Below are 23134 nucleotides of genomic sequence, written 5' to 3'. Positions count from 1 at the left end.
TGGCGTGTCAGCTGGGTGGCAACCACTCATCCCAGCCTCTTTTAAAAAATCAATCACATATTTTTTCTGAGAGACCACAAGACCCTTCTTTGATCAAACAACTTCCATTCCAAGAAAATATTTTAAAGGACCCAAGTCTTTGATCTTAAACTCCAATGTTATATGCTCATTGAGACACCTTATTTCATCCACATCATCTCCTGTAAGAATGATATCATCGACATAAACTATAATAACTGCTATTCTACCTCTTTGTGAGTGTCGATAGTAACCTTATTTTTTAACAACTTGAGTGAATCATTTGAACCAAGCTTAAGGAGACTATTTTAGACTATACAAAGATTTCTTGAGCTTACATACTCGAGTTTGAAATTTTTCTTTAAAACCTAAAGGAGGATCCATGTAAACTTCTTCTTCAAATTTCCCATTTAGGAAAACATTCTTCACATCTATATACTGTAGAGACCAATCAAGATTAACAGCAATTGGTAAAAGAACTCTAACAAAATTTAACTTGGCTACTGAAGTAAATATTTCAAGATAGTCTATCCCATATGTTTGAATGTACCCTTTAGCCACCAGTCGAGCTTTATATCTATCTAAAGATCCATCTGGTTTGAATTTGGTTGTGAACACTTATTTACAGCCCACTGTTTTTTCCCTACAGGTAATTCCACTGTTTCCCATGTGCCTGTTTTTTCAAGAATGCACATATCCTCTAAAGCAGTCTCCTTCCATTCAGGAATTTGTAAAGCATATTTCACATTTTTGGGTAATTTCACAGTATCGAAACACAAAACAAAGGTTGAGAATGTCAATGACAAGGCTTTATAGGACACAAGTTAGACATGAGATATTTGATAACATTTCTAACACCTTTTCTTTTAGCAATTGGAATATCTAGATTACAAAATTCATTAGTTGGATTATGAGTTTTACCTGGACTTTTGAAAAGATCTTGCGAGTCGGATTCTTGGTGATGAATCTAGTGGATTCCACTTTCTTGATTTTGATTTCTTCTTGAGTAAACCAATAACTCCTTTGTTTGTTCTTTATTCTCATGATTAGACTCTACACCTTCTACTTCTTTTTATTAACAACATTAACATCATTAATTTCTGTGTTGATCATAAATTTTCCTTCCCCGTTATTAGAATCCCTATGTTGTATATTCCTTGTCTTTTCTTAATCAATTATTGAATCTTCCTTACTATAATTCCCTCACTGAAGATTAGAATCAAAGTAAGATTGTATTTCAACAAATGTGACATCCATGCTAGCAATAATCTTCCTATAAATTGGATCATAACATTTGTAACCCTTATTATTATAAGCATGTCCAACAAATAGACATTTTTTTGCTCTAGGATCTAATTTACCTTGGTTGTGAAGATGTACAAAAACACTACACCTAAAAACTCGGAAGGATAATTCTATGATTAATTTAGAGCTAGGAATGTTATCTTTAAAAGACTGAAAGGACTTCTATAGTTTAGAGTTTTATTAGGCATTCTATTAACAAGATATATAGTTGTTAACAAGGCTTCGCCCCAAAGATAACGTGGCACTTGACTAGTGAACATCAAGGCTCTAGTTACTTCCAAAAGATAGCGGTTTTTTCTTTTTGCAATCCTACTCTATTGTGGTGTATTTGTACAAAAGCTTTGGTGGACTATCCCATGTTTGGTTAAGAAAACGCCTAATTGGTCACTAAAAATTCCCCACCATTGTCACTTTGAAATACTTCTATTTTCACACCAAATTGTGTTTTCACCATAATATAAAAAGATTGAAACACATTTTAGCTTCAGACTTATCTTTGAATAAAAACACCCAACAAATGCGAGTATGATCATCGATAAATGTGACAAACCAACATTTTCTTAAAAAATTTGAGACTATTGAAGGTCCCAAAATATCACCATGAATTAACGAAAAAGGTTTGGAAGCTTTATATTTTTGAGGTGGAAAGAATGATTGATGATGTTTAGCTAATTCACAAAATTCACTGTGATATGTAGAATGACTTTTATTTTTAAATAGATCAGGTAACAAATATCTTAAATAGTAAAAATTAGGGTGTCTAAGCTTATAATGTCAAATCACAACCTTATTAAAACTAGAAACATAATTTAAACATAAAGTAGTAGTTGGTCAATTTCGATGCTGGTCATCAAGAAAGTAAATTCCACCAGATTCTTTAGTATTGCCAATCATCCCCCCAAGACCATGTCCTGAAATTTACACATAGAGGAGTTAAATATAACATGACAATTCGAGGACTGAGATAATTTACTAACTGATATGAGATTACAAGCTAGATTTTGCACATGTAAAACATCATGTAAAACCAAGGAAGGTGAAATTTTAATAGTGCCTTTTCTCAGCTATTGCCAAGAATGACCTATCTGCTACTTTGATCTTTTTGTTTCCTGCACAAGGTGTGTAAGTTGAGAAAAGAAAATGACTACTGCTCATGTGATCACTAGCTACAGAATTAATGATCCACATGTTTTTTTACTAGGCTTGACACTAAAAAAAAATCAGTACCTGATTGGGCAAAAGAGGAAGAAGGATTATTGGATGAGTTAGGAACAAAAGAATTCATCTGAAATTGTGGTGATTGAAAAAGCTTGTGTAGATGCTCTAATTGTTCCTAGTGAATAGAGACCCTTCCAAAGAACTTTGCTGCTCATGATTTTCTTTAGTCATTTGGAAAGCTCTACTATCTCCTGATTGTGAACCACGACCATTACCACTCTTTTTTTTCCCTATTAGTTGATTTTTCATAGAGCTTCCAACATGCTTCTTGAGTGTGCCAATATTTTTTGCAGTGGCCGCACCATGGTTTTTTTTTGCCTCACCATGGTTTTTTTTTTCTTTTTTCACTATCATCATTATTTTTAAAAATTACAAGAGCAAAATTATCATCATTAGCTTCAAATCCTGACCTTAACATTACTTTTCTCCTTGTCTCCTCTCTCTAACCTCAGAAATAATATCAAGGAGTGTTGGAAGCGTTTTTTTTCCTAGGATTCGAGATCTCACTTCATCAAATTCTTTATTTAAACCAGCCAGAAATAAATATGCCCGCTCATTCTCTTCTTTTGTCATAGCTTTTTTACTATCTCAGATACACTCCCATTCATCATTATAACACTGATCCAATTTTTTCCAAAAAAGACTTCATATCGTTATAATAAAAATTAACTTTCTTTTCCCCTTACCTAGCCTTCCAGAGTTCTATTTTTAACTAAAAAATATGTGAAGCATTTTCTAAATTTGGATAGGTGTCTTTCGTAGTGTATCAAACATCTTTAACAGTTGGGAGAAAAAGAAAAGGTTTACCTATAGATGCTTCCATGGAATTAATAAGCCACAAAATTATTATAGAATTTTCTGACCTCCACTTGCTCATCTTTGGATCACCCACCTCTGGTTTCTTGACTTCTCCAATTAAATGACCTAGCTTGTCACACCCATCAATTGCTAACTTTAAGGACTGCGACCATTTGAGATAATTCTTTCTATTCAACTTGTGAGATGTCAACTGAAAAGAGAGGTGAGATGCCACTGTCCCTTGAGTCATTGCACTCTCAGTAGTTATTTTAACAGTAGAACTTTCTACCTCCATTTGATTGTTGGATCTCTTATCTCCAGTGAAGGCTATTTTAATCATGATGTTACTGGAGATTTAACCTAGCTCAGATGTCATGAAAGTTTTCAAGAGAGTATTTGATAAAACTATTTTATATTTTATTAACTGAAGAATTGGATTTAAATAGAGAAAAGACTCCTAATTTAACTCGAAAAATAATTCTCTTATTCTAATAAGCTGCTAATAGATAAAATAAAATATTTCTAACAAATCTCAATTTATTTATTATAAGATTTATCTTTAACTTTAAAAAATATCAAAAAAAAAGAGAAAAAAGAAAAAAAGAAAAGAGGTTTCACATATTTCAACTTCGCTAATCAGCTCCTTCCTAAGTTGTGCCTTTGCCACTTGACTCCAAACAGCATCTTCCTCAACTCGAAATGCAAATTCCACAGCCTGAACATTTAAGTTCTGGACTCCAAAACAGTCATGAAAGCTTTAACAGCTGCAGAGACTTGTTCTGGACTTTTGCTTTCTGGTAAAGCGGTTGACACAACCTGATCGATTAGCTGCCTTTTATATTCATTTTCAGGATTTAGAACCTTCTCCCAGAGATCACCATCCATCCTCTCAACAACATACCTGCATCAAGGGATGATATACAGATAATCCACTTAAAAAAAATCCAGCTAAATAATTACATACCTGGCTTGCAATTTGAACAACGAATTCTTATTTGTGACATTTATGAGTTCATCATCGCATTGTCCTCTCCGGTAAACCACAACTGCAAGGGTGGGATCACGTTTCCCATAGTACTTAGCAACAACTCGGGAATCATAGTAAGGGTTGGTTGTGAGGAAGTGCTCTGGATTGTTATTGTTGTCAATGATGATTTTACCCAAAGCATTGTGGACATGCACATCTTGACTTCCCTCACTTACAAGATGCTCCAAGAACTGTGTAAGTAAATGAAGTCGATTTCTGGAAACCATATGCTGAAAATGAGAATCACATAGTAATGATTGGAAGAAACAAGGACAGAAGACGAAGAAAATTTGACCTTTTCTCGCATTCATCTACAAGGACTCAACTGGAAGCAAAGAACGGACAGAGAGAATGAGACCCTTTATAAAATCTTCAGGGCATTCATCATCTAGCAACTGCCCCACTACTAAACGTGCATTCCCAGGGTCCACCTATCAAAAGAGGCAAATAAGCTCTCAATAACTCAAACTTAAATTCAATTTATGCACTATACCAGTAAACAATGATGGAAAATATCACACACCTTCTGAACATAACCTTCAATGTAACGGAGGATGTTATTTGTGTAGAGGTAGTGAGTGAGAGCAGGAAAAAATCCAAATCTATCACAAACGTTAATCAGGGGCCTAGCATCAGGAAGCTTGGCCTCCATCAGAAAGTTCTTTGTCTTTTCTGGGTCATAAAAGTTTGATTCCCTAGTCACACACTCAACCTCCTTTATTTCTCAAAGTTTTAACAGCTTCCTCAACGTACTTGTAGTGTATATCAGGGTCCTCACTGTCCCACGATTGGAAGTAAACATCACAGTTAGTATCATATTAGAAATGGCTGTGCGGTCATCCTGTAAGCAACCAAACAAAGGAATTTTATTGTTTGCTAAACAGCTTACCTTGAGCTTAAATAAGAGCCAAGGAAAAAGTACAATCCTTCATAAGAATTAAACTGCTCAAAAAGTTTTATGTAGGCATTAACACCCAACTACTCGTAATACTCCTTGGCAACCTGCACAGACACAATTTAGCCTACGGTGTTTTCTAAGCATTATTAGCACACCACTATACAACATCTTTTACCTGAACAATTATTTGAAGGTTGCCTCCTAGATTAACAAGCAGAAGGTCTATCATGCACTCCAAAGCCCATTCTCGTGAAAGAGTACCAAAAAACTTAACAAGTGCCTGAAAATAGTATTATAAAAAAAATGTCAGAGGATTCTACAGTCTAAAATTTTACCAAGAGATAAAGATGGTGGACAACATGTACCTGAGGCTCAATAGCGTGTGTATTCACAATCACACATTTAATATCTGGCAACTCAGTGTAATGCTGCAAAAAGAAAATGTTACGTAATCAAGGAGATACTATTAATACAGTGCAGAGAATCACACACAATGCAACAGTATTACCCTTAATAAGATAATTACCTGCAGAGCTCACACATAAATACCAACTTTCTCACAAAGTTGTGCAATCCGGGAATGATCATAGTGATTAAACATGCCATTTGCTAACATGGCATCAGCAACATTTGGAAAGGTCACTAGATTGATTTCTAGGACCTCAAAAAAAAAAAAAAGAATATTGTAAAACTATGAGTATTCTTTTTTTTTTTTAAAAAGAGACCTCTTAAATTAGCTTAAGCAACACACAAAAGAAATAACCTTCGTTTGTAGAAAAGCATGCTCTTGTTGGTGTTTTGACAGAAATTCAAAAGAGAAAAGAAACAAAGAAACGGATGCAAAGAGAATTGAACAAAAACTGAAACATGAAAAATTGATGAGTTTTATTAACTTTCATTGAGATAAAACATATAGGTTACATGGCAGTTTCCTAATACATAACTGCTCCCACTAATTCATGACTAAACATAGCTTGAATTACACACAAAATACAATTGACTTATCAGCTATTACATTACATTGCAAATCAACGACTAATCCTACTAACTTTAAATACAAATTACAAAAGAACTAAAGCTAGTTACATATGAACAAAATGTTGCTGTACTGATTGAGCTTCAGTGCTTCTCTGTTGTTGCATTGTAGGCCAAAGTTCAACACTCCTCCTTGGACTGTATGCAGCAAACACCAATACTTCTTCTTAAGTTCTCAAATCTTGTAGCACTGAGAGACTTAGTTAGAATATCAGCAAGTTGGTTTTTTGAGCTGCAATGAATCAAATTAACTTCCTTTGATTGTCCAGCCTCTCTAACAAAATGAAATTTAATCTTAAAATGCTTGGTTTTGCCATGAAATACTGGATTTTTGGCTATGGCAATAGCTGACTGATTGTCAATCTCAGTTGCTTCAACTTGATTTTCATTCAAATCACATAAAAGTTTCCTAACCCAATGGCTTGATTAGCAGCTGTAGCAGCTGCAATGTACTCTGCTTCTGCTGTAGATTGAGCAACAGTTTGTTGTTTCTTTGAACTCCATCAAAAGACCCTTGAGCCAAGAGTGAAGAAATAACCAGATGTACTCTTCATATCATTAATGGATCCTGCCCAATCACTATCAAAATACCTTATCAACTTGAGTTCTACTGCTTTCTCAAATTTTACTCCATAATTCAAGATCCCTTTCACATAACTAAGAACTCTTTTGGCTACCTTAAAATGAACAACATCACAACAATGCATAAATCTAGAAAGAAGACTAACAACAAACATGATATTATGCCTAGTAGTTGTCAAGTAAAGTAGATAACCTACAAGGCTTCTATACTCTTTCTCATCAACTCTTTCATGGTTGCCATTGTTGGTTAGTTTTTCACCTTGAGCCACTGGTGTGCTAACTATTTTGCAGTTTGACATGAAAAATTTGTTTAAGATTTTCAAGGTAAAGGCCTGCTGACTTATGAAGATGGCACGATCAGACTAATTCACTTCCATGCTAAGAAAGTAAGTCATTTCCCCCAAGTCAGTCATTTCAAAAACATCTTGCATCTGAACTTCAAATTCTGCAATCAGCCCCTTTTTGCTTCCAATTACCAACAAATCATTTACATATAGTGACACAATCAGCAGGGTTTCATTCTCTGATTTCTTCACATAGAGAGTAGGCTCACTGATACTCTTCTCAAACCTAAGCCTAAATAGATATGTATCAACTCTTTCATACCAGGCCCTTGGTGCCTACTTCAGACCATACAAGGCCTTTTTTTTGCTTGTAGACCTTATCCTCTTCATCAGGAACCTTGAACTCATCTAGTTGTTCAATGAAGATTTCTTCCTTGAGGAATCCATTCAAGAAAGCAGACTTAACATCCAATTGATGCACTCTCTACTTATTTTGAGCAGCCAAGGCAAACAAAAGCCTTATTGTATCTAACCTTGCAATAGGGGCAAAGGTTTCTAAGAAGTCAATGTTATACTGTTGGCTATATCCCTTCACTACAACTCTTGCCTTGTGTTTGTTTAGAGACTCATGAGCATTGTACTTGGCCCTAAACACCCATTTCGCACTAATAACTCTCTTCTGGTCTGGTCTGTCAACCAATTCCCAAGTATTATTCTTGTGTATCATTTCCATTTCAGCTTCTATGGCTCCTTTCCAACACTTTTCTTTAGTAGCCTCATCAAAACTTGAAGGCTCCAGTATTGCCACATCACATCTTTGATAGACGTCAGCGATGGTTATTGTGCCTCTCACAGGTACATCATCAAAATCATCACCAATTGGCTCTTCTTCTTCAGTCGGTTGTAGATCACTATCTTGTTGACCTTGTTCACACAAGCTTGCATCTGTACCATTCCATTTCCATACACTTCCCTCATCAAATGTTACATCCCTGTTTACTATGATCTTTTTGGTGGTGGGATCAAAAACTCTATAGCCTTTCTTTTGCTGCTGTAACCAACAAAGATCCCTGGTACAGATATTCTCTCCAATTTGGTTCTTTTCTCAGTTGGAATAAGTGTATAGCAGACACAAACCAAACATCTTTAGGTGTGAAACTGTTAGCTTAAGTTCAAACCAAGCTTCAAAAGGAGTTTTTCCTTTGACAGTATTGGTTGGCAATCTGTTAAGCAGGTATACTAAGGTGTTCACAACCTCTGCCCAAAACTTACTTGGTAAATTACTTTCAAACAGGAAGCATCTAGACATGTCAAGTATTGTCCAATTATTTCTTTCACTAACTCCGTTTTGTTAAGGAGTATAGATGGTTGTTAGCTGATGTTGAATTCCAGCCTACTCACACAACTTTTGAAACCTTTCTGATAGGTGCTCAGTGCCATTGTTTGATCTCAGGACTTTAAGCTTACAACCTGATTGATTCTCAGCTAAGGCTTTGAACTTGTTGAATACTTCAAGTACCTCAGACTTTTGTTTCAGAAAATTGACCCGACAGAACCTTGTATAATCATCTATGAACAGCATAAAGTATCTATTATCGTTCAATGAAAAAATCTCCATTGGCCCACAAATGTCAGTATGGACCAATTGAAGCTTGTCTCGAGCCCTCCATGCTTTGTTAACTGGAAATGGCAGTTTCACTTGCTTCCCAAGCTGAAAAATTTCACAAACTCTATCTTTGATTTCAACCTTGGACATGTCTTCAACTAAATTCAGCAAGACTAGTATAGGCCTTCATTTCCAACTGATTCACATCCAACATAAAACATCTCTCAGTCATGGCTACTGTGACTAGTTCTTGACGAAATGTGTCCTCAATAACATAGAAGTTATTCTTGAAAACAAGTGAATAACCCTTCTCTATTAACTGACCAACACTAAGAAAATTTTGGTCTATATCAGGTACAAAAAGGAAATTTGAAATTGTTTTGTTACTTGACTGTGTGTTGATCACAACATTGCCTCTGCCTCTAGCCTCAATAAGATTTCCATTTCCAATCCTGACTTTGGAAACAAAGTTTCTATCAAGATCTCTAAACAGCCCTTTATCCAATTCCATATGATGAGTGCAGCCACTGTCTACTAACCAATCCCTTCTGACTTTGCTTGAAGTTGCAAAACAGGATGCAGTGAAAACATGCTCCTCTTGAGCTTGAATTGTGATATCCCGAATTAGGGCCTAATCAGAATAGTGGTTTCGGGACCACAAATATGAGATAGAAATAATTATTTTATGATTATTTTGAGGCCTATGATATGATTGCATGATTGTGTGAAAATTTTGTGAAGAAATTCTATGCATAAAGTGCTTAATTTGAAGTTAGGGACTAAATTGAATAAGTTACAAAACTTGCATTCTAGAAGTTTCTAGTATGAAATTGCTTTGAAATATTAATTAGGAGGTCTTCAATAGAATTTGGGAAATTTCTAAGTTTATGGAAAAAAATTGGACATGGATGGAATTTTTGAAAGTTTAGTAAGGAAGGGCATTTTGGTCATTTGAATATTAAATGAAATAAAATGGGAAAATAACACAAAAATGATCATCTTCTCCATAAGTTGCTGCCAAATTTTTCTCTCCACCATATCTAGGGTTTCAATACTTTTAAGCCTTGATTGTAAGTGATTTCTATGCCCGTTTTTAATGTTCTTTACATTTTTGAAATCCTCGTAGCTCGGTTTAACTATTTCTACCAATATTTTGAGCTAGGGTTTATATTTAAAATTTTACCCATGGATGATATGTATGAATTTTGATGTTTTATGGTAGAATATGAAGTTTGAGATTGTGTTAAACAACTTTTCCTAAGTGATTTTTCGTAAAAACGAGTAAAATGACATAATCAGTAAAAATACCTAATATTCATAAGTACATGTTAGAGTGTGAATTTGATGTTGCTATAGAAGAGAAAAATGATCAGCATGTCATAAAACATAATAAAATAGGATGAGGATTAATTTACGAGCCTTGGGGAAAAAGTATAAATATGTGAAAGTTTAGGGGCAAAATAGTAATTTTGCTAAAGTTTGTATTAGGGGCTGTTTTGATGAATGTGTGTATTAAATAAATTAATTTGGTATTATAGATCAAGAGAAAAGAGATTCGAGTCGAGATCGGGGGAAAAATAAAGTTTACGAGGAATAGGCTCGACTATTCTCATTTTGTATCGAGGTAAGTTCATATATAAATATTGTAATTTAACCATTATTTTAAATCACCTAATGCTATTTATACAATATTATGATTGTTATCTTGCAATTCTATGCTTTGTTATTATTATTGGACAACATGCAAAAATTTTATGAATTATGTGAAAAATGTGAAAGACTACCGAAGTATCGTCATTAGTATTCCAAGGAGAATGGTAAAGAAGTACGAACGAGGAAAGTCCCGTTGAACCTTAGGAATAGATTCGGATATTTGGGCTTCCAAACTCGTTGAGTTGAGTCCGAGTTCACTTATGGATGCGAACGTCCGAACTTGTTAAGTTGAGTCCGAGTTCGTGAAATGTAACTAGGCATCCGAACTCGTTGAGTTGAGTCCGAGTTCACTTATGGATGCGAATGTCCGAACTCGTTGAGTTGAGTCTGAATTTGTGAAATGTAACTAGGCATTCGAAGTCGTTGAGTTGAGTCTGAGTTCACTTATGGATGCGAACGTCTGAACTTGTTGAGTTGAGTCCGAGTTCGTGAAATGTAACTAGGCATCCGAACTCGTTGAGTTGAGTCCGAGTTCACTTATGGATACGAATGCCCAAGCTCATTGAGTTGAGTCCGAGTTCGCTTATGGGCGGGTTACATGGTAGCTTGGCTACATATGTGGCACTTATGTGCAAACTTTCCATTTATCCGAGTTATATTTCGATGTGTTCAACTGGTAAAATTCTAGTGAAATGGAAGAATACTCAAGATGCAAGTGACGTATTGGTAAGTGTTGTGGAATGGGCACTTTGGACAGGTATGTACTTAACCCTCGGGTTGAGACTTGATACGACAACAATAATGTAGTAAAACGATGAATGATAAAGAGAAATGTGATACATATTTTGGTGATATTATGCTAATGTTGGTTGGTATAATTGCTTTGTTAAGTTATTTGTTATTTGCTTGTGAACTTACTAAGCATTTATGCTTACTCCCTCTCTTCCATTCCTTGTAGTTTTGACAAGCCGGTTTGGAGTTCAGGACGGTCGGAGGAACGCTCACACTATCAACGGACCTTCTCGGTATGGTGGCTTTCATATTTTGGGAATATGACATGTATAGCATTATAATCCTTTTGTGTATATAATCTTATGATATAGCTCATGGATGGCATGAAAATGTTTGAGAATGATTAGCTATTGGAGTGGCTAATCGAGATTATATTTGATAACATGTACGCTTTATGTGCTAACTAATCTATGGAAATCCATAAAATGGTGAAATTGACTATAAAATAGAATCACACAGCAGCAGTGACGTGAGTTTGAAAAATCACTAAAAATAGTATAGATAGAATTAGATGATGAATAAAATGGAATTGAAGCTAAATGAACCTATTTTCATGTGAAAGAAACAAAATATGTAAAAGAGTTGTATTTTATGAAATATTTACGTTTTTTTGAAACAGGGTCAGAGCAATTTCTAAATCCCTTTTCTAAATTTAAAAATTCACCATAAATTGTACAAAAACAATTAGGAGTTTTACCTTACATGTATGAAATCCTTATTGAGACTAGTTTTATGAGAAACAAATAGCATAGTCATTGAAATTTGTACAGGGATATATCTTATCCGTAATACACAGGGGTCAGAGTAGCCGAACCCTGAAATAGGGGAGACTTTAACTAATAAAATGTACTAATTGGCCTAACCAAAAATTCTAGAAAAAATTTAGTAAGTATATATATGAGTCTACTTTCAGGGAAGATTTACGGAATTGGATTTTGAGTTTCGTAACTCAAGATATGGATTTTTTAGCGACTATGACGCAGTTAGTCAGCTTGTCTGGAAATTCTAAAATAAATTGTTTGAGCTGCTTAATTAATGAATTAAGTCCGTTAACACCTCGTGCCTGACTTCGGCGATGGTCTCGGGTACGAGGGCGTTACATGAATATCCTCAGCAATCTGAGCTTGATTTTGCTACTGAGTTTGTGCCCTTCCTTTGTTCTTGCGAACCTTTTCAATGTGACCAAACTACTTACAACTCCTACACTGAATATTAGGCTTGTACCAACAGTACCTCTCTTTAGTTTCTCCCGTTTGTCAAGCCATGGTTTCTTTCCTTTGTAGCTTGAACCTAAGCTTTCTTTGACTTTTGCTTGGAAAGCTCTTTCAGGATGCCACTTCAGCCTATTGGCCCTTCTTTGCTCTAGTGCATACAGAGCATTTATCAACTCAGAAAATGATATGGTTGACAAGTCTCTCGAGTCCTCCAATGAAGAGATTTTTTACTCAAAATTTTCAAAAAGGGTTGTAATGACCTTCTCAACAACTCTGCTCTCACTGAAATCATCTCCAAGGAGCCTGATGTTTTTGACTATGGCCATTATTCTATAAGAGTACTACTTAATGGTTTTAGACTCTTTCATCTTCAAGTTCTCAAAGTCCTTCCTGAGGTTGATCAGCTACTACTGCCTGGTCTTGTTTGACCTCCAAAACTCTTCCTTCAGCTTCTTTCAAGCTTGCTTTGGAGTGTCACATGTAACACCCCCTACCCGTATTTGTTACTGGAATAGGGTACAAGGCATTACTGGAGTTTATGAATTAATTTTTTTTAACTCAATATAACCCCTTTATAGATATCTAACCTTCTCTGCAATTTTAAACCAAGACTAATCCACATCAACCAATGTAACAGCCCAAAATTGACCCTAGTCGGGAAGTGGTTTCGGGACCACAAAACCGAGTCATAAAAATAATTAATTTCCATATTCTATGCTTATTATGTGTGTACATGAGTATGTGGAAGTTTCATTCTCCAATTTTGCCAATTTCATGAGAAATTATTAAATAGGGATCGATATGAGACATGGTGAAAATATGATAGGCTAATTTAAAATGGTCTATTAATGCATGTTGTGAAAATGATGGGTTTGCATGTCAAATTACCCAAAATTTGAGCTAGTGGTTGGCCATGTTATGGGTGGAAACATGTTGGGAACATGTTGGCCTAGTGAGGTATGTAGGAAAAAAATAAAATAAGGAATATGGGTAATAAAGAAAGGAAAAACAAAAAAATGAGTGGTTGTTCCCCCTATTGCCGTGAGCTAAAGAAAGGAAAAGAAAAACTTGTTCATCCTTTTTCATCCTCTTTTGACCGAAAATTCTAAGGGAGGAGGAAGGAGTTCTTGCTTCATGTTTGGTTTGGAAGAGAATTAGGAGGAAGTTTGGCCATGCATGTAACTAGATTGAGGTATGTTTGATATTATTCTTTGAGATTCATGTATATTTTAAGTTGTAAGTTTGAAATCTACCTAGCCATGGTTCAAACTTTGTTAAATGATGGAGATGATATTCGGCCATGCATGTTACATTCTTGGTTGGTATTTTGATGTTTGATGTTGTGGTGATGAGGCATGAAGATGAGTTAAGATTCGGCCTAGGTGGAGTTTGTGTTAATGCCATTGCATGCTAAATATGAAGCTTGTTAATGATGCATGTGATGGTGGATTGATGATTCTTGAATCTCTTTTTTTTTAGCATTTTTGAGTGAGCACATATGTGCATTGGTTGTTAGATGGGGAAGAATCGGCTAGCAAGTTGTGTGTTAAGGCCGAATATAATTTTTGTAGGTTAATGAGTAATGCATGTGCTAAATTGATGGAAAGGGAGAGGATGCTTTACTAGTGTATAAATGATATAAAGATTTTAGAAATTATTTTTGGTTAGGTGTATGTATGATTAGGTATATTCGGCCATATGAGTAAATATATATAGATGATGTTAAATTTGATTATGTATAATGGGCCATATAGGGTACACATTGTGATATTAACTTTGATTCTCCATAATTGATCAAGTGGGTGATTAGTAAGGGTGATTGCCGAATATACTAACATACATATGCATGTGTAATTGGATTGTAAATATTTAGCAAGGCGGTTAAACTAGTTGATTTATTGATTAAGCTCAAGGAGTTAAAGGAGGAGAATCGAGCAAAGGCAAAGAAAAGATCATCGAGTAGCCGAGTTGGAACCATCTTACCCAACACAAGTAAGTCATTAAGCATATCTTTGGTATTGATTAAAGGATCGTAATACCTACACCATTGTGTTTAATGAGATGAAATGTATACAAATGAATACGTAAGTAGAGATGAAATTTGTCGAATGTAAAAAGGAAGTGAAGCCTATTGAGTGGCTGGTTTTCGGCACTAAGTGTGCGGGCAATAAGTGTTCACGGTCATGAGATTGGCACTAAGTGTGCGGGTTTAAATTGTACAGCACTAAGTGTGCGAGTTTAAAGTACATGGCACTAAGTGTGCGCGGTTGATTATTAAGCACTATGTGTGCGAACCCAATATATATTTTCTATAAATTATTTACATTAAGGGTGCGACTTTACCAAGTCGATTTTGGACAGCGAAAAAGGTAAGTGTGCGAACTTGAAATGCATGGCACTAAGTGTGTGAGTTTAAAGTGCATGGCACTAAGTGTGCGCGGTTGATTATTGAGCACTATGTGTGTGAACCCAATATATATTTTCTATAAATTATTTACATTAAGGGTGCGACTTTACCGAGTCGATTTTGGACAGCGGAAAAGGTAAGTGTGCGAACTTGAAATGCATGGCACTAAGTGTGCGCGATTGATTATTAAGCACTATGTGTGCGAACCCAATATATATTTTCTATAAATTATTTACATGAAGGGTGCGACTTTACCGAGTCAATTTTGGACAGCGGAAAAGGTAAGTACCTTGAGTTCATGGCTAATAGGCGCTATGTTTATATTTGGAGTTGAGCTTGGTAAGTTTTGAACCTATGTGACGATTATAGTTGAAGTCACGTACATAAGGTTCATTGTGGAATAGGTGAAAGTTCGTTTAATTGTATGATTATAACGAAAATAAAATGATGTATGAAAGGCCAATGTAGGACTTGGTATGAGATTGAACCATAGGGTTTAAGGAACTATGGTATAGTTTGGTATGGATGGAGTACTTAACCTCATTTCATTGTTTCCTGTTGTGATAATTTTATTAATGGATGGTTGTGGAATGCTTATGGCTTACTGAGTTATATACTCATTCGGTGTTTGCTTGTCACCTATTCTAGGTTTCTTGGTCGTCTCTTTTTGCGTGATCGTGCCGTCGTCGAAGTCATCACACCGGCTAGCAAGTTTTGGTACTTTCTTCTTAGTCGGCTTAGGAGAACATTTCGGCATGTATAGGCTATTATGTTGTGTTTGAACTTTGGTATGTAAACTTTTAGCCATGCGAAAATGGCATAATGTTCGGTTGAATTTGGTTCTAATGTTGGGTCGTAAGTCTTGGTAATACGATTTTTATGCCATATGTCATGGTTGATTATTTTGGTGTTAAAATTCATGATATGGCAATAGTGTAGTAGGGGGATGTTTGACAATGATTAGCCTTTGGCATGGCTAGTCATGATCATAATTTGTGATATGTATGACGAATCACTAGTTAGATCAAGGAGAAATCACGAAATGGGCATAGTTGCTTTCATAACAGATGCTGGCAGCAGCAGTGACGTGAGATTGAAAAATCACTAAAAATAGTAGGAGTGGGATTAATTGATGAATAAATTATGTATTCGAAGCTCGATGAGTCTATTTTCATATAGAAGCAACAAAAAGATCATATGGGCAGTATGTTAAGAGATATTCAGGTTCTCGTGAGACAGGGCCAGAACGGTTTCTGGATTCCCTATTCCGAATTTGGAAATTCATTATAAATTAACCAGAGACAATTAGGAGTCATACCATATATGGATAGATTCCTCTCTGAGTCTAGTTTCTATAGAAACAAACGGCATCAGTATTGAAGCTCTGTGCAGGGAGATATCCAGGTCGTAATGCGCAAAGGTCAGTGTAGTCGATCCCTGTAACATGGGAGACTTTGACTAATAAACTGTACTAATTGGCCTGACCAAAAATTCTAGAAAAAAATATGTAGATGGGCATATGAGTCTAGTTTCAGGGAAAAATCACGAAACTGATTTTCAAGTTGTTAAACTCAAGATATGATTTTTAAAGCGACTAGTACGCAGATTGGCAGTGTCTTTGAAATATTTTTATAAAGGGTTTAAAGTCTGCTAACACCTCGTGTTCGACTCCGGTGTCGGTCTCGGGTTCGGGGTGTTACATTTGATTGGTATCAGAGCTATGGTTTAGTCGGTTCTAGGACTACCATAGCACGTATGAGTCTAGCTATACATGCCGAATGTTAATGTTTAACTGTGTGATGACTTCTGACGGTTAAAATTTATGTTTTGATTAGTAAATGGATCCCGGTGTAGAGAGAACCTTGGCGGATGACATTGAAAGTGTAGCGGCTGCTCCTGCACAAGGGACACCGCCTGTTGAACCTCAGTCATCTGCGAATAATCAAGGTGAGGGGGCTAAACAAGCCTTCTTTACCATGATGAATGAGTGGGTCGCGCAGTATGCCAGAACCAATCCGGCTGTCCAACAATTCCCGAATTTGAATAATCCACCCCCAGAGCCAGTAATGCCATCAGTTACTGATCCTGTGAGGCTGAGTAAGCCACCTGTAGACTTGATTAGGAAGCGCGGGGCTGAGGAGTTCAGGGCCATAGTTACTGATGATGCTGAAAGGGCCGAGTTCTGGCTTGATAATACCATTCGGGTGTTTGATGAACTGTCATGCACACCCGATGAATGTCTAAAGTGTGCTATATCCTTGTTGCGGGACTCAGCCTACTATTGGTGGAGGACCCTGATTTCCATAGTCCCAAACGAACGAGTAACTTGGGACTTCTTTCAGACGGAATTTCGAAAGAAATATATTAGTCAACGGTTCATTGATCAAAAGCGTAAGGAATTCTTGGAACTCAAGCAAGGCCGTATGACAGTATCTGAATACGAACATGAATTCGTAAGACTCAGTAGGTATGCCCGGGAGTGTGTAGCTGATGAGGTTGCTATGTGCAAAAGATTCGAAGAAGGATTGAATGAAGATTTAAAGCTACTAATGGGTATTTTGGAAATAAAAGAATTCGTAACACTAGTCGAACGAGCCTGCAAGGCGGAAGAACTTGGAAAGGAGAAGAAGAAGGCTGAATTTGAAGCTAGAGACTACCGTAAAAGATCGACGGGTAAAGCTCCGTTCTCAGCCGTAAAGAAGTTCAGGGAGGACACTAATAAGTCGAGGACGACTGCGGGAATTTCCATCAGAGCAAGACCATCGACGGACTCCCGAGCTACTTCGGTAGCTAGTGTGGGCAATAATCGTCTAGAGAAACCTGAATGTCCCCAATGTGGAAGACGACACATAGGTGAATGTTGGGGTAAGTCTATTAACAGGGCCTGTTACGGATGCGGTTCGAAGGACCACTTCATTAGAGATTGCATGGAGCTTGATGAGAAGAATAAGATTCAAGGTGCAAGACCTAGTGGAGTGACAACTAGAGGTAGACCACCGAGAATTTTAGGAGGTAGGGGTGGTAGTCAGAGAGGGGCCTCTGATACGGCTGTTCGAGCCGAGAACCGCACTCCTGCTAGAGCATATGCCATCCGCGCACGAGAGGAGGCATCCTCCCCTGACGTCATCACTGGTACCTTCACTCTCTTTGATACTAATGTGATTGCATTGATTGACCCTGGCTCTACTCATTCATATGTATGTGAAACCTTAGCATCCAGTAAGACTCTACCTGTTGAGTCTACTGAGTTCGTAATTCGGGTGTCAAATCCCTTGGGTCGTTACGTGCTTGTCGACAAAGTGTGTAAGAGATGTCCCTAGTAATTCGAGGTTCTTGTTTTCCGGCGGACTTGATGCTTTTGCCGTTTGATGAATTTGATGTTATTCTTGGTTTGGATTGGCTGACCGCGCATGATGCGGTTGTGAATTGCAAAAGCAAGACTATTGATTTGAGGTGCGCAAATAACGAGGTAATCGAGTTGAGTCTACGGATTTGAAGGGGTTGCCAGCTGTAATATCAGCAATGTTGGCCCAGAAATATGTAAGAAAAGGGTGCGAAGCATACCTTGCGTATGTACTTGATGATAAAGAATTAGAAAAGAAACCCGAATCTGTGCGGGTGGTTTGTGAATACCCGGATGTTTTTCCTGAAGAATTACCGGGTTTACCACCTGTTCGGGAGGTAGAGTTTGGTATTGAGCTTGTACCTGGGACTACGCCGATTTCGATAGCTCCGTATCGTATGGCACCAACCGAGTTAAAAGAGTTAAAATCTCAGTTGCAAGAATTGACGGATAGAGGTTTTGCTCGACCAAGTTTCTCACCTTGGGGTGCACCAGTATTGTTCGTGAAAAAGAAGGACGGAACCATGAGGTTGTGCATTGACTATCGTCAACTGAATAAAGTGACGATAAAGAACAAATATCCGTTGCCGTGCATCGATGATTTGTTCGACCAACTGAAGGGAGCCTCAGTGTTCTCAAAAATAGATTTGAGATCGGGCTATTATCAGTTGCGAATTCGAGATTCGGACATACCCAAAACTGCTTTCAGAACGAGGTACGGTCACTACGAGTTCTTATGATGCCGTTTGGGCTCACTAATGCCCCTGCAGTATTTATGGATTTGATGAATCGGATCTTCAGACCATATTTGGATCGGTTCGTAGTTGTGTTCATTGATGACATCTTGGTCTATTCAAGAGATGAGATCGAACATGCTGAACACTTGAGATTAGTGTTGCAAGTTTTGCGGGATAAGAAGTTATATGCTAAGTTCAGTAAGTGTGAGTTCTGGTTAAGAAGGTTAGCTTCTTGGGTCATGTGGTATCCGCATCGGGTATTCGAGTTGACCCGAACAAAATCTCAGCCATACTTAACTGGAAACCTCCGAGAAATATTACTGAGGTTCGGAGCTTTTTGGGACTCGCCGGTTATTACCGACGATTTGTCAAAGGTTTCTCGATGATAGCCACACCAATGACGAAGCTACTTCAAAAGGATGCTAAGTTCGAATGGACGGAGAAATGTCAGAAAGGTTCGATCAACTGAAAACTCATTTGACTGAAGCTCCAATTTTAGTGCAACCCGAATCAGGCAAAGAGTTTGTCATTTATAGTGACGCATCCCTACTCGGGTTGGGTTGCGTATTGATGCAAGAAGGTCGAGTTGTGGCCTATGCGTCGAGACAATTGAAGCCACACGAGAGAAATTATCCAACCCATGATCTCGAGCTAGCGCCATCGTATTTGCTTTGAAAATATGGCGACATTATTTGTTTGGCGAAAAGTGCCATGTATTTTCGGATCACAAAAGTCTCAATATTTGATGACTCAAAGAGACTTAAATCTGCGACAAAGACGTTGGCTTGAGTTGTTGAAAGATTACGAGCTTGTCATTGATTACCACCCGGGAAAGGCTAATGTGGTTGCGGACGCCTTAAGCCGAAATCGCTGTTTGCTTTACGAGCGATGAATGTGCACTTGTCTGTTCTACCCGACAATGTGTTAGTAGCTAATTAAAGGCCAAACCATCATTGATTCATCAAATTCGTGAAGCTCAGAAAGTCGACGATGAATTGGTTGCAAAACGGGCTGAATGTATTCCGAATATGGAATCCGAATTTCAAATTGATGAGGACGATTGTTTGAGGTTCAGAAGTCGTTTGTGTGTTCCAAGAAATTCGGAACTCATTTCGATGATTTGAACGAAGCCCATTGTAGCCGAATGTCAATTCACCCGGGGAGTACGAAAATGTACAACGATTTGAAACGTCGATTTTGGTGGCATGGTATGAAACGGGACATCTCCGACTTTGTTTCGAGATGTTTAATATGTCAACAAGTGAAAGCGGAACATCAAGTGCCTTCAGGATTACTTCAGCCGATCATGATACCCGAGTGGAAATGGGATCGAGTCACAATGGACTTTGTGTCCGGACTACCATTGTCAACAAGTAAGAAGGATGCGATTTGGGTTGTTGTTGATAGACTGACTAAGTCGGCTCACTTTATCCCCGTGCGTACGGATTTTTCATTGGATAAACTAGCCGAATTGTATGTTTCTCAGATTGTGAGATTACATGGAGTACCTATTTCTATCGTGTCGGATAGAGATCCGAGATTCACCTCGCGATTTTGGAAGAAATTGCAAGAAGCTTTGGGTACCAAGCTGCATTTTAGCACCGCTTTTCATCCCCAAACCGATGGTCAATCCGAGCGGATAATTCAGATACTCGAGGATATGCTGAGATGCTGCATCCTTGAGTTTAGTGGTTCATGGGAACGGTATGTACCTTTGATTGAATTCGCTTACAACAATAGTTTTCAATCAAGTATTAAGATGGCACCTTACGAGGCTTTGTACGGTCGTAAATGCCGTACACCATTGTTTGGACCGAGCTCGGTGAAAGTAAAATTTTCGGAGTTGATTTGATTAAAGATGCCGAACAGAAAGTAAAGGTAATCCGTGAAAGTCTGAAGGCAGCCACAGATCGTCAGAAATCGTATGCGGACTTGAAACGAAAGGACATTGAATATCAGGTGGGAGATAAAGTGTTCCTTAAAGTTTCGCCTTGGAAAAAGGTACTCAGGTTTGGCCGTAAGGGCAAGTTGAGCCGAGATTCATTGGGCCGTACGAGATCTCCGAACGAGTTGGTCCGGTTGCGTATAGATTGATTTTGCCCCTGAGCTTGAAAAGATTCACGACGTCTTTCATGTTTCGATGCTTCGACGCTATCGATCTGATCCATCGCATATAATTAGCCCATCAGAGGTTGAAATTCAAGCCGATATGAGTTATGAAGAAGAACCGATACGTATCCTAGCTCTGAAGTGAAGGAGTTGCGAAACAAAAGGGTTCCGTTAGTGAAGGTGTTATGGCTCAAACATGGGATCGAGGAAGCTACTTGGGAAACCGAGAGCTCGATGAAAGAACGATACCCAAACCTATTTACCGTAAGATTTTCGGGGACGAAAATTTCTTAAGTGGGGGAGAGTTGTAACAGCCCAAAATTGACCCTAGTCGGGAAGTGGTTTCGGGACCACAAAACCGAGTCATAAAAATAATTAATTTCCATATTCTATGCTTATTATGTGTGTACATGAGTATGTGGAAGTTTCATTCTCCAATTTTGCCAATTGCATGAGAAATTATTAAATAGGGATCGATATGAGACATGGTGAAAATATGATAGGCTAATTTAAAATGGTCTATTAATGCATGTTGTGAAAATGATGGGTTTGCATGTCAAATTACCCAAATTTGAGCTAGTGGTTGGCCATGCTATGGGTGGAAACATGTTGGGAACATGTTGGCCTAGTGAGGTATGTAGGAAAAAATAAAATAAGGAATATGGGTAATAAAGAAAGGAAAACAAAAAATGAGTGGTTGTTTCCCCCCCCCATTGCCGTGAGCTAAAGAAAGGAAAAGAAAAACTTGTTCATCCTTTTTCATCCTCTTTTGACAAAATTCTAAGGGAGGAGGAAGGAGTTCTTGCTTCATGTTTGGTTTGGAAGAGAATTAGGAGGAAGTTTGGCCATGCATGTAACTAGATTGAGGTATGTTTGATATTATTCTTTGAGATTCATGTATTTTTAAGTTGTAAGTTTGAATCTACCTAGCCATGGTTCATTTGTTATGATGAGATGTATTCCATGCATGTTTTTTGTTGTATTTTGATGTTTGATTTGTGGTGATGGCATGAAGATGATTAAGATTCGCCTAGGTGGAGTTTGTTATGCATTGCATGTAATATGAAGCTTGTTAATGATGCTGGATGGTGGATGATGATCTTGAATCTTTTTTTTAGCATTTGGTGACACAATGCATTGGTTGTAGATGGAAGAATCGGCTAGCAAGTTGTGTGCTAAGGCCGAATATAATTTTTGTAGGTTAATGAGTAATGCATGTGCTAAATTGATGGAAAGGGAGAGGATGCTTTACTAGTGTATAATGATATAAAGATTTTAGAAATTATTTTTGGTTAGGTGTATGTATGATTAGGTATATTCGGCCATATGAGTAAATATATAGATGATGTTAAATTTGATTATGTATAAATGGGCCATATAGGGTACACATTGTGATATTAACTTTGATTCTCCATAATTGATCAAGTGGGTGATTAGTAAGGGTGATTGCCGAATATACTAACATACATATGCATGTGTAATTGGATTGTAAATATTTAGCAAGGCGGTTAAACTAGTTGATTTATTGATTAAGCTCAAGGAGTTAAAGGAGGAGAATCGAGCAAAGGCAAAGAAAAGATCATCGAGTAGCCGAGTTGGAACCATCTTACCCAACACAAGTAAGTCATTAAGCATATCTTTGGTATTGATTAAAGGATCGTAATACCTACACCATTGTGTTTAATGAGATGAAATGTATACAATGAATATGTAAGTAGAGACGAAATTTGTCGAATGTAAAAAGGAAGTGAAGCCTATTGAGTGGCTGGTTTTCGGCACTAGTGTGCGGGCAATAAGTGTTCACGGTCATGAGATTGGCACTAAGTGTGCGGGTTTAAATTGTACAGCACTAAGTGTGCGAGTTTAAAGTACATGGCACTAAGTGTGCACGGTGATTATTAAGCACTATGTGTGCGACCCAATATATTTTCTATAAATTATTTACATTGGGTGCGATTACGAGTCGTTTTGGACGGGGTAACAAGGTGAAGTGTGTGTTTGGTGGATGTGTGCGGGTTGATTTTGACTATGTGTGGACCAATTATTTTTTTTATATTGGTTTACATGTAAGGGTGCGGAACTTGGAGGAGTGGCGACTATGTGTGGAC

At 37.4% G+C, this 23134-nt stretch overlaps 1 pseudogene; it reads right to left on the bottom strand.

Annotated features, from left to right (window-relative positions):
- The window catches only part of LOC107961043 (clathrin heavy chain 2-like), a 48984-nt pseudogene that overhangs the window by 9194 nt on the left and 16656 nt on the right, over nt 1-23134 (bottom strand).

This window comes from Gossypium hirsutum, chromosome A05 (assembly GCF_007990345.1).
Source record: "Gossypium hirsutum isolate 1008001.06 chromosome A05, Gossypium_hirsutum_v2.1, whole genome shotgun sequence".
Classification (NCBI taxonomy): Eukaryota; Viridiplantae; Streptophyta; class Magnoliopsida; order Malvales; family Malvaceae; genus Gossypium; species Gossypium hirsutum.
This window is presented reverse-complemented; position numbering and strand designations above follow the sequence as displayed.